The sequence below is a fragment of the Carex rostrata genome, chromosome 5, assembly GCF_964058835.1.
Source record: "Carex rostrata chromosome 5, lpCarRost1.2, whole genome shotgun sequence".
NCBI classification, from domain to species: Eukaryota; Viridiplantae; Streptophyta; class Magnoliopsida; order Poales; family Cyperaceae; genus Carex; species Carex rostrata.
In genome coordinates this window covers 6,991,168-7,004,376 of record NC_135922.1, presented here as the reverse complement: position 1 = coordinate 7,004,376, position 13,209 = coordinate 6,991,168, and the positions used below count along the sequence as shown (strand labels likewise).

Sequence of the window (13,209 nt, the reverse complement as noted above, 5' to 3'; positions counted from 1 at the left end):
GAACCGACTGTCAAATTTTAAATCTACCCAAACCGGTTAACCGTTAATATTCCAAACAATATTCTAAATAATATTCAAAATAAATATTCCAAATAAATTTCAAATAATATTCCAAATAATTATTAGAATAGTTTCTGTCACACCCCAAATCCCGCGGGTCTGACAGCCTGCCGTGTGTATAAATCAAGCGTCACATATACACGCAAGGCAGTGGATCTTTTATATGCATTACCAATATCCTCACTTGCTGCATCCGCGTAGTAAACCTGAAAATAATCGGGAGGGTGGGGGTGAGAATAAATCCTCTGTGCGAAATTTGCCACAGTTTAGATTATTGGACTTGCAATCAAACTCTATATTCAAAAATGAAACCCAAACAATAACAATGCAAACAGATATATATATAATCATAAATAAAAGAATGCCACTACTCGACAACAATTAATCAACCTGAAACACAGTTTACAGAATTTCCAAGATGAATTTCAAACACAACAGATATTTTGACTTAACTCGATTTAGTAGGGCTTGTAGCAATTACAGATGTTCTTTCGAGCTGAACCCTTTATCAAACCCACATCTGTAGGGTTACTGACACCTACAGATGGCCAACCACTGGACCCTTTATCTGACACCCATCTGCAATCGCTTGGCTTAACAGTTTATTAAGGTCTGGTTCGAATCATATAAAGAAAATCCTCTTTGGAATCATTCCAATAGTCGTAATATTCAATTGACCTTCCAAATGCATTAACACGTAGGAGAATGCCACCGAGCCACAGACGTTACACATGTCACCCACGATTTCCAATCACATCTCATAACATAATCACCCTCCCTCGTCCCAACCGGTACTGGGAACATCGAGGGCCGTTCACCTAAGGCCATTAGGATCCTGGGAATCTAAGTCAGCATACAGCCCGACTTGGCAAATTCATTGGATCCAAGTGCTTAACTTCGTAAATCCATTCACATACATATCAAATCAAATCGTGGTGACTTTCAATCAAATCAGATCATAATAGATCGACACAACCTACAACCATACCAGCATGCAAATCACTCAAGTCACATCAATTCGAGTTTAATTTGATTGGGCTATGCAAATGCTCTACACAATTCAATGATGCAATCAATGATATTCAACATGACAAACGAATAAACAGTTTAATTCCTGAAAATAAAGTATCAAACAAGTCCAAGAATCCCGCACCTTAGTATGACGAGCGTACCGCTTAGTTACGGATCGGGCGTCTCGAATTACCTCGCGATATCTTGCTCGACTGAGCCTACACCTATATTATACGATTACTTGGTTTAGTTCGGTTACATTCTCAAAACTTAAATTCCAAAAGCCGTCTTTCAATTCGTCAATTCTTTTATACCTTTCGGCTCATTTATAATCATTTTAATTCAAGTCCAATTCCAAAATTATATATATGTGGTCGGCCCTTATATAAACTTTCACCTTATTACACTTTGGTCCATTAGACGTATCAATTATTTTATTCCAATTCAATTTAATTAAAGACCCATAATTTAGTAAAGGTTTAAGCCTCCTATTTAAAATTTACAATTCATTTCAGGTTCATTATAACTATTTTCACTTTCAAAGCCCATGTATAAAATTGTCATGCATGTCATACATTTTAACCCAATGGCCTACTTATTTAATTTAGTCCAATGCATACATAAACAAAGGCCCCCAATTCATTTAATCAATTCATCCACAAGGCATAACAGTTTTGTATTTAGGCCCCTCTTAAATAAATTTCTACAAGGGCTGGTTTCTCACATAATCAACCAAAGTTTTGCAATAATTGAAATATGGTCCCTGTCAGGTCAAATGCTGGTAATCATGCTAAATTCAGCACCATACCAGTAGTATACTGGGCTGGTACCACTGGTACCAGCACTTCGCCATTCATACAACACAACACAGCCATGCATAATAAAACCAGCAAAACAGAGACAAGCATAGGTCAGATACAAGGCACCACATTCACCAGCGAAACCAGACAGACAAACCAGAATCAGATCAGCACCAACCAGTAAAACAGAAACATCTCACAAGGCACAAGCCACAAGTCAGCACCTTTGCCGGGAAAATCAACAACCCGAGCAAAAAGGTGTAGTTAACTACAATTCCCTCAACAAAATACAATCAATTGAACAAGATGCTCGATAATTTATCCGATTAGAGCTAGTCTGGTATGGAGAGAGCAAAGGGGAAAGGGGAATCGACACCGGAGCAATAACAACCCGCAATTAACACGGCTCAGCACCAACCAAGCATCAGAATAGCACCAATCAAGCACCGAGACAGCACCAAGCCAACACCAGCATGGCACCAAGCCAACCCCGAGGCAGCACCACGCCAACACCAGCACGGCTCCAAGCAAGCACCAAGGCAGCACCACGCCAACACCAACACGACACCAAGTGAGCACCGGGATAGCACCAATCAAACCGAGGCAGCCCATATCCTCAACCCTAGAAACTAGGGTTTCATGGGAGGGGAGGGGGGCAGAAACCGAGAGAGAGAGGGGGCGGGTCGTGGCTCTCACGGGCAGAGAGGAAGAGAGGAGAGATCAGAGGCGGGTCCGGTGGGGTTCGCCGGCGACGGAAGAGGGGGCGGAGCCCCTCTGTTTTCTTTCTTTGGCGTAGAAGAGAGGAGAGAGGAGGGGGTCTCACGGACAGGGAGGGAGAGGAGAGAAAGAGAGAAAGGTTTTATTATTTGGACTGCTTTAAGATTCGTGCTGAACATATCTAAACGGCTTGAGATTTTCCAAAAAGTCACGCAAATATGAGATATCTCATAGGTGAATTAATTTGAGGGTGAACCCGAACTCAAAATTTGATTTGTTTAATTCCAATTCTTTAATATAAAACAAGCCTTGAGATTGGTGCTAGATGAAAAATGAACGTTTGAGATTTTCCAAGAAAAACAAATATATATACATAAATGTATATGGTGCAAAGTCATTCCGACAGGAATCAAAGGAATGTTAATTATGAATTATTCTCTTGTATAACTTCGAATTCAAGTTTTGTAAATTTGTAACTATGTTCGCACATAACATTCGTATATTTATTTCTCAATTTAAGATTCGAATAATTTGATTTTTCCTTTTATATAATTATATATATTCAATTTTAGAATTCGAATAAATCGATATCGGATAGTATCTATGTCTATATATATACATATCAAATCAAATTCTTAAAATTCTCAAATAAACGAAATCGGTAACTTTTATATAATTTATCTCGTACGAATGATTTCGTATAATTATATTCTTACTTAGAATTAAATTATTTATTTATTCACACGAATCTAATTAAATAAATTTCTTCTTTTTCTAACAACTTAAAGAAATTTGTCACGGATTTTCTGAGTTTCTAATTTACCGAATAATTATAATTTTATTCCTAGTGCTATATTTTATTTTATTTCTAAATCTCTAAATTTTGTTATACATAATTTCATACATTATTTATATTACGAAAGTTTAGTTCCGTTTTAGTCGGTCAGAAAATTTCTGAACGATCGTTAAGTTAATTAAACTTTTTAAGTCAATTGATCGATTTATCAATTTAATCAAGTTTTAAAATTTCAGAATGTAACAGTTTCAATTTCACTTTTCGGTACAGAGACATGCATTTTTGTTATTTTCAAATAATATTTCAAATAAATATTTGAAATATATTCCAAATAATTTTCCAAACAATCTTAAACAATATTCCAAATAATCTTAAACAATATTCGAAATAATTTCAAACAATCTAAACAATATTCCAAATAATTCTAAAAAATCTCAAGAATCTAAACAATATTCCAAATAATTCTAAACAATCTAAACAATCCAAACAATATTCCATGATTCTAAATAATCTAATCAATATCATAAACTATTCTAATTAATATCATAAACTATTTTAATATTAAAAAAAAAAAAAAAAACCTGATTTCTCTCTGGCCTCCTCTTCTCTTCTTCCCGCACCAAATGGCAAAACTCAACTACAAATTCGGAAATTTCAGCAGCATAAGCCACGGGTCTACAGTGCATATGCCACGTGTCGACACCCCATCGCATGACCCCCACGCGTTAAAAAAAAAAAAAAAAAGGCGGTCCGGTTAACGGTTCACCGAACCGTTCTCATATGCCACGTGTCGACACCCCATCGCATGACCCCCACGCGTTTTAAAAAAAAAAGGCGGTCCGGTTAACGGTTCACCGAACCGTTCTTTCCGCTACACAGTTAACCAAACCAAGGAATCCGGTTCACGGCTAACCGAACCCACTAAAACCGGTTAACCGTTAACCGGACCGAAACTAAATTTCCGGTTAACGGTTAACCGGACTATTTCAAACGGTCCGGTTAACCGTTAACCGGAAATTTAGTCCGGTTAACGGTTAACCAGTTTGGGTAGATTTAAAATTTGACAGCCGGTTCCGTTAATTTTTAAAATTCAATTTAATTTTTGGATATAAATAAAAAAATCGGAAGAAATTTGCTGCAGCAACAAAAAGCCACACAAAATCATTTTTGAATCGGACTCAATATAGTTCCAATCCAAAAATGACCGAAATTTTTATTAATATCCAAAAAAATTAATAAATTTTAAATTTTACTCACTTTTGCGTAGGACTTTGAAAATTACCCAAACCTGTCAAAATATCATCGGTTTTTAACCTACTTTCCGGTGAAAACCTCACCGGTTTTTTATTTTTTACAAAACAGAAAATGACTCAATATCTGTTTAATTCACGCAAAAATGGTGTATTTTTAAAAACTTAAATGTTTTGAGTGGATCCGAAGCATGAATCCTAAATTAAATAGAAAGGGCAAATAAATAGTTTGAGTGGACCTGTCGGAATAAGTTCCAATGAATTAATAAACAGACCATTTTGCATCCGACAATTAGTCGTCTGCTAGTATATATGGGCTGTCACGGTCTACAAAATAACAAATTAAAAGTATTAAAAAAACAAAAAGTGATAAAATAAGTTATCAGAAAAAACAAAAAAAAAATTTAATTAAGAAACTTAATTAGACAGGTTTCTGTGTCTAATTAACAGTTTAAATAGAACCCTTGCAGCTCTCATTGAATCACTAAAACTAGAGGTCCGTCGTTCCGGATTCAGCTTCTCTAAGGTACCATAGACGATTTCTTTTACTTTACGATTTGAAACTAAATTTCAATTGTGCCGTTCGGTAAAAGTCTCTTTAAGCCTTCTTAAAGTTAAATGATTCTCATTTAACTTTTTTAGTCGCTTAATTCTACCGAATATCGGTTCTTAGTGCAGATTAATCCTTTAGTCTCTTTTTGTCTGAATCTAATTCCATGCCCCTTTTTTAAGACACCTCCCCCTTTCTTTAGCTATTTTAATCTTCTGTCTTTTTTTTAGCTTACCGAACAACACTTCTTTAGCGTGAATTAATATTTAATCTCTTATGTGTTGTTGAACAATATTATTAGGCTTTGAGATTCGTGCCAAGTTAAAAAGAACGGACCCCTATCTTACAATGGGAGACGAGGTGCGCATTTAGTTCATTTCAAAATTAAATTCCATTTCCATTATCTTATACTAAGCTATTTCAATTGCTTCAAAATTAATTGTAGATGTATACACTCGTTATTACTGTGGACCTAAGTCGTTGGGATTATCGACAAGCAATTCAGGATTTTCTCTGCAGGATGCAAAGTACAATGACATATATAAGAATTGTTCAAAATCTTTGCTAAATTGTGCATGTGCAATTTATATTATGAACATAACAAGTAAATAACTACATATATTCTTGTAATTTCTTTTCTCATTAATTAGGTAAAGACCGCAGTATTGTTTCAATTGTCTATGACGAGAAGAAAAATGCTGTGCGGGTATCTGGCGTTTTTAATCCGAACGAACTCAAAAGAACGCTGCTTGCCAAGCTTGATGAGGTAATCAAGGGCATAGACATCCAGAAGCCACCACCACCACCACCTAAAGAAAAACCGAAAGAAGAACCAAAACCCAAGCCACCGATGTATCCATGGCCACCAAAGCAGCCGATGTATCCATGGCCACCACAAGTTGCAATGGTTTGTTTTGTTTGTCCGTGCATGACAGCATGGTCCAACAATTACCAGAGTTGCTCTTGTGGGGTGGAGAGATGGCCCGGAAGGTGCGGGTGCAGGTCCGGGTCCGGGTCCAGGTGGGGCAGTGGGCCCCGTTATGGGGATCGTCCACAGTGCACTTGTGAGCCAAGTCAGCAGCGTAATATCAGCTATGAATCCATGCCTAGTATTGGCTATGAATTACTAGGCTATGAATCCACGTCTAATATCGGATATGAATCAACACCTACTATCGGCTATGAAGCCACGCCTACTATCGGCTATGAACCCACACCTAGTATCGGATATGAATCAACGCCTAGTATCGGCTATGAATCCACACCTAATATCGGCTATGAATCAACGCCTACTATCGGCTATGAATCCACGGAGCCGTCTTGTAGCATCATGTAACCTGGACATTAAGTGTTTATGCAGATTGTGAAGAACCTAAAATCATAATCAGCTTCATAGCTGGTACGTACAGCTAGCCTACTAAAAGGGGTGAACCCCTTTTGCTTATGTGTAAAACTCATGAAATTACCAACAACTATACTTGTATTATCGTCTTAATTTAAGTGTTATATGTTTTTATGTTGTGATTGGTACCTGTATCGTGTGTGTAATAATTGTGTAAATTATTACTATTTTTCCATTGTATGATCTTCAATGAGAACTGTGTATCTAATTAAATAAATAAAGTCCAATTGGTATATATCGATTTCAGTGGAAATTTTGGAATGCATGATTTGATAGTTTGATGTGAGGTTATATTGTTGGATTATAATCAAATGTTGAGCATATATGTAATATAATTATGGATTATAAACTGTCATAAATGATTTTTCTAATTAATAAGTGATTTAATATAAAATTAAAATATTTGACAATCTGTGTAATCAATAGAACACTTTAGATAAACATTAAATTTTTGATGGACTGATTTTGAAATTTGTAAGTAACGTGTGGTGTCCTATATAAGAATTGATCCTTAAAACACAAGATACATTCTCTTCCTATTCTACCTAACACACAACTCAGTTTTTTGAACAACATTTAGTTTAGACGGAACTGAGTGCGTTCTCTTCCTATATATTCTACCATCAGAGAGAAAAATCTATTAAATACATTTTTTTGTATGAACTATAACTGACAGCCAACTATCAGCAATTTTAAAAAAAAGACTATTCTACAACCATACGATCGATGAGAAGGAACTTCTTGTCATTGAAAATTTGCCTCGTGGATACGAAGATGACTCTTCACAATTGAAGATTCCATAGCAAACCTTATGGAGAATTAAGTATGATATTCTGCACTTAAAATTATGTTTTATGAGTCAGATTTTGACATAAGATTGCCCATAGAATTAAGGTGGGAAACTGTTTTTTTCTTTTTTGCGATGTAATTGTTTAATTCATCCCTATATGAGATGTAAGTATTTGATTTCTAAATAAGACATAATTGTTTGATTTTTAAGATCCCAACATATATACCAATTAATTGAAGAATAATCATCTTTTCGGATGTGGTGTATTTGTAAAATGTGAATACTTGTTCAAATTGAAGCGGGAGTGCGGGACATTACCAGAATTATGTCTGGAATTAATGGAGCCAAAATGACAAACCCTTCTATACACGCTCAGATTAACTATCTTTATTATCTACATAATATTAATTATATTATCCACAATTTCACCTAATTATTTTGCGTCCTTATGTAGATGTACATAATAATAGCACAACCAAAATGAGCGATACAATGTAGTACGAAGTGGCAGGTGGATAGTCTTCATCATCGTTTATTGGAGCTATAGCAAACTTTCAAGTCAATTGTTAATTGCCAGGCAGCTCAATAGAATGCAAACAAGAAGATACCTACCATTGTTGAGAAGTATGAATATCTAATTAACTCTGTAGTTCATGTGTTACATCCTGGTGCCCATTCAATGTATAGAAATATATTAATTACACCGCTAGTTCAAGTTTCCTAATCAGATAATATATAAACAAAGACTACGAATATATAATAATTTGATGTTTTTGACTCGTGCAATATTCTTTGACCGTATTTATGATGATTTTCATTTTGCAGATCCTACATATTTTTAACAATTTGCAAGCTGGCCATCCCAAATCCCAATACAGCTAGGGGTGTCAATCGTATCCACGGTTCTAAATAGTGTTTATAGCGGTATAGCGGCACTAGTGGAAAAACTGAAATCAGGATCGGCCTATTTGGATCGGATGTATGAACTAACCGATACTAATACCTATCTGGATCGGTTTTATCAATAAAACCGATACTAAAAGCTAATGAAAACATAGTACATGAACTAATTGGATCGGTTCCTAGTTAAGAACCGATCCAGATAGTATCTGGATCGGTTCTAAGCTAAGAACCGATCCTAATACTTGATAATTAGGATCGGTTCTTAGCTTAGAACCGATCCAGATACTATCTGGATCGGTTCTTAACTAGGAACCGATCCTGATACTTTTTTTTTTCAAAGATGGTTCTGCAAAAAAAAAATAATAATAATAATAGTATCAGGATCGGTTGTTTATAAACAACCGTTCCTGATACTATTTTTTTTTTTTAAAAGTTGGTTCTGCAAAACAAAAAAAAAAATAGTATCAGGATCGGTTGTTTATTAACAACCGATCCTGATACTTTTTTTTTTTTTTTTTTTTTTTGCAGAACCAATTTGAAAAAAAAAAAATAGTATCAGGATCGGTTGTTAATAAACAACCGATCCTGATAGTTACTATCAGGATCGGTTGTTTAAACAACCGATCCTGATAGTTACTATCAGGATCGGTTGTTTAAACAACCGATCCTGATAGTTTCTATCTGGATCAGTTGTTTAACCGATCCAGATTATTGTAGTATCAGTGTCGCCTTCATCAGAATCAGTTGTATTCTGATACTAATATGCGTATATAACCGATCCTGATTCCATATTTTCCACTAGTGCGGGGAGATAAAAAAAAAAAAAAAAACTTTAGCGAATAGCGGAGCTATAGCGAAAGCTATAATAAATAGCGTTTTTTTATTTCAAAAATTATATTTTATATTTCTACTAATAGTAAAAATGTCTTATCAAGAAAAACAACACCAAATTAATTAAGAAGTTCTAATATTCATATTGAACCAATACAAAGTTCAAATTGTCATTCAAAATATCCCTAATTCAAAAACTATCGATATATTTTATATTCAAAATATACCACTACCATATATTAATGCATGATACAAAATTTAATTGATATAGCGGTGTAGCCCGCACATGTTCCATTGTATTGATATAGCTTGATAAAGTAAAAAAACTCATTTGGACATTAAAGCCCATTAAAATTGCAAAATCATAACCCTATGTAGCATAGCGGACTGCTATTGTCGCTACGCGCTATAGCGGCCGTAGCTTGATTAGCGCAGTTTTACCCCATAGCTTAGCTTTCTAGGTCCAAAACCGCTATAGCTTAGCTAACTATTTAGAAGCTTGATCGTACCATTTTATCTGTTTACCTTATCCGTACTGTATTCTATAAGGCTGGCATAGGTAAGGTTCTTTTTTCGTTAGCTAATTAGATATGTGTATGGATAAAGATTTTTGTTCATCCTCTAAACGAATAAGGATACAAGTAAAGGCTATTTCGTATCTGTTACCCTATAGGGTAATTATATTATATTCAAAGTAATAATTAGTGATTTCAAAATTTATTTGCGTAATATTTCATAGGATAATGTTTGAGCAATATAATTAATATGATTTTTTCTATAAGTAAAATGTTAATCATATTGCTTTTATATATTCACATGTTTTATTTAGTTAAATAACTGAATTTGACTGAAAAGATATTTATGTTTTTAAATTTTCTTGCTTTCTAAAAAAAACAATTTAGTTGGAATTGATTGCATATTTCTTTTTGTTTTTTTATTAGTAATGAGATTGCATATGTGTGAAATTAATGAATTATAATGTTATATTCGTAAAATATAATAAAATTAATTATTATATTAGTATTATTTGTTATTCACCCGCTACCGTTTCGTTATCTGATAATTCAAACAGGTAAAGATAGGTTAGAGTAAGGTCAATTGTTAATGAGTAAAGATAGAATATAAAGTCAATTTTAATAAATATGGTATGAAAATGCTTCTACTCAATCCGTATCTTACCCATTGACACTCCTAATTATAGCCATAAAGTTAATGTAGACTTCATCAATTAGTCAAACCAGACAATCATTGCAAGCATATTGCACAATATATTAGTGATGCGCAAGTGAAAATAAGATCAGTGCTTAGCTTCAAATTTTTACACAAATCAACATAAACTAAACACTCTTGAGGCTTCAACTTACATCACATCACCAATACAATCGGCAAAAGCTCGAGTCCAAGGCAAGCAAAAATCTAAATCAAGCAAAAGTTGAAATCTGTTAACACATGATGGGATGTCTATCGTTTCTCCAACACACTTTTCCAACTTTTCCAACTGGAGATGCTAAGCCACCCCACCATTTAAATTGTTTTTTTTACTAGGTTTGGAAATTTAGATATCAAATAAAATAATAATAAGAAGAAGAAGAAATTAGAGGTTGCCTATTTTCAATTTAATTGGGCCGGGAGAATAACTGTTTTTTCAGTTTTGGGCCCGGTAAAGGAATCGATTCAAATCTCCCAGTCTGGCCGCCTCCCTATTTCCTATTCCCATTTCCCAATTCGGAAATCGCTAAAACAACACGCTCCTCTTTTGCCCCGTTCTCCCATTCAATCGTCGCTGTCCTCACTCTTACCAAGGTTAAAATTTTTACATCTCAGTCTTGAACTCAATTGCAAGAATGAGTGAACAATTTCTGCTAATTTCAGTAACAATGGTGTAGATTTCGGCCCCTGCTTTAATCTCTTTTTTTTATTTTTTATTTTTTTTATTTCCGCCCAAATTGAATTGTGCACGTGACGAAAGAGCATATGTTTTTCCTTTCTTTTCTTGTTCTTACCACAGCTGTCACGACCCAATTCAGATTTTAGTTAGGAGTTAGTTGGGTTATCGGGTCGGATTGGAAAGATCCGTTAACCCAAATTGTATTTCCTTCCTTAGTATCGCCTATAAATAGGCTTCATTTGTACCAGTTCGGATAATGGAATAAAATGGAAATTTGAGTAGTTTATCATTTCGTTTAGATTTTCTGTGTACTTCCGCTGTTTGTGAGCATCTCTACATCATGGGTGTTACAACAGCAGGCTTATCTAAAATACTTTTATTTAATAATCTCAGGTGCGATGCGCACTCAGGCAGGAGGCTGAAATATGGAAGTGCTGGCAATGCCTCTGCATTACCCGATTGGGCCCATAACCCAAATTGTATTTAATAATCTCATTTTCGTGCCGTTTGTTCTCCATGGCGTGACGCATCACTTCCGAAGCCACGCCACCTGCTCCCTCATCAACTTCCGTGGCTCATGATTCTACCACCTCCCTCAATAATAAGACACATAATGATGACGGAATCCAGTTATTCTACCTGGCTGATTCTGAGAATCCGATGGAGCTCAAGCGGATTGCTGACACAAGCGAGATCAATATTTTCCTTGGGAATAAAAATCACTACCTGGCTGTCCGTACTGATGACTGGGACTCGCATGATGGTGATTGTATGTAAATGGCGCATGCGTGGGGACTGTGTGCACCATATTTTGGTAATGAAGAACGTAGATCAGAATCATCTTTTGTGCCAAGTTGGATGATGGCAAGCCTAAGCCGGTGGTGGTTGGCCTTTGTGATGAGCTGCCGTTTTCGTTTCCCGCACCATCTTATGTGGTTTCAACCAAGCTTTGTTTAGCCGTTAGGAAAGAAGCTATTCGAACATGCTTTTCAGGTAGAAAAATCCAGTCTCTTTAATTAGGCTAACTCTAGTAATGTAGGTGTTTGCGCATTTATATATGCTATCAGATATGTTTAATAGATATTAGATCGAGTTAAGCAAACTATTATGTTACTTTCGAATATTGGTGCTTATGCTTTTGGTGCCGTGTGCTATCTAGGATGTTTTAGAGTAACTAATTTGAATTGTGTGGTATCTGGAATGGCTTAGGTAATTAATCTTGTTAATAAATTCATTTATGGTTTTCAATTGTGGTTTCAATGAAATTTCAACAATTATGCTCTGCAGTAGATTTGTTATTAAAACGACATTATGTTACAGGCAAGTGTTTGACAGAATGCCCGAAGAAAGTGTGGCATTATGACAGTGACAAGTGTCTAATTCTGTTTTAAAAATTCAGAGGCGATGTTCTTGAGCAACACATACTTAAACATAATATATCCTTTATTCAGTTTATAGCTGACTGTGACAATATTATGTCACTTTATTCTATTGATGTGTATACTGTGGAAGTACAAAGATAAGAGCAATTTCAATTCAACTGAAGAAGAATTGTAACTTAGTTGTGACAATTCTAATTTTAATTGTAAATGTTTGAAATGGTGGTTGTTTTCTAAAAATGTGTAATTATCATTTGAAATTGATAATTATGAAATTGCAAAATTAGATACAAAGATTCTCTAAATTATCAAGTTTGATGAAGTGTTTTATGGTAGAATCCTTTTGGGACTTAATTGCAGCTGTAAAGCCCGTTTCGACCAATTGTGCTGGTACAAATAGTTGGTGGAAAAGATACCATATATAATCCTGGATGGGAAGCGGCATTGTAGGTTAGCACTACTCTCTACAATACCACTGACAGGTAGGTCCCACTGTTTATGCAAACTGTATCGGCAGTTATCTGATGAATTTTTTTATGAAATTAAATTAAGTGTACCTATTTAATAATACCAGCAAATAATCGTTTTAGTGTCAGTCTGTTTCATGTACTGATTTTTACTATTAATGAAAATGGAGTAGGCTGTTTGCCATGCCTGTATAGGTAATGTTCTGTATCCATGCCTGATTAGCTAGAAAGTGTCTCTGTATTGAAACATCCCAGCTGTGATGTATTGAGTATTGACAGTAGCAAATGCAACGTACTGCAATTCATGTTCAATAATTTAGGGTTTAATAAATGGCTGCGGATTGAAGGTAGCAGAACACATACTC

The 13,209-nt window shown here is 35.0% G+C and overlaps 1 long non-coding RNA gene across 1 annotated transcript; it reads left to right on the top strand.

Moving 5' to 3' along the window:
* The first annotated feature begins 5,517 nt into the window (after positions 1–5,517).
* Positions 5,518–5,945, top strand: LOC144554002 (uncharacterized). The gene is made up of 3 exons (XR_013511505.1): positions 5,518–5,544; positions 5,630–5,711; positions 5,835–5,945. It is a non-coding gene; the product is annotated as an uncharacterized LOC144554002 (long non-coding RNA).
* The last annotated feature ends 7,264 nt before the right edge of the window (positions 5,946–13,209 follow it).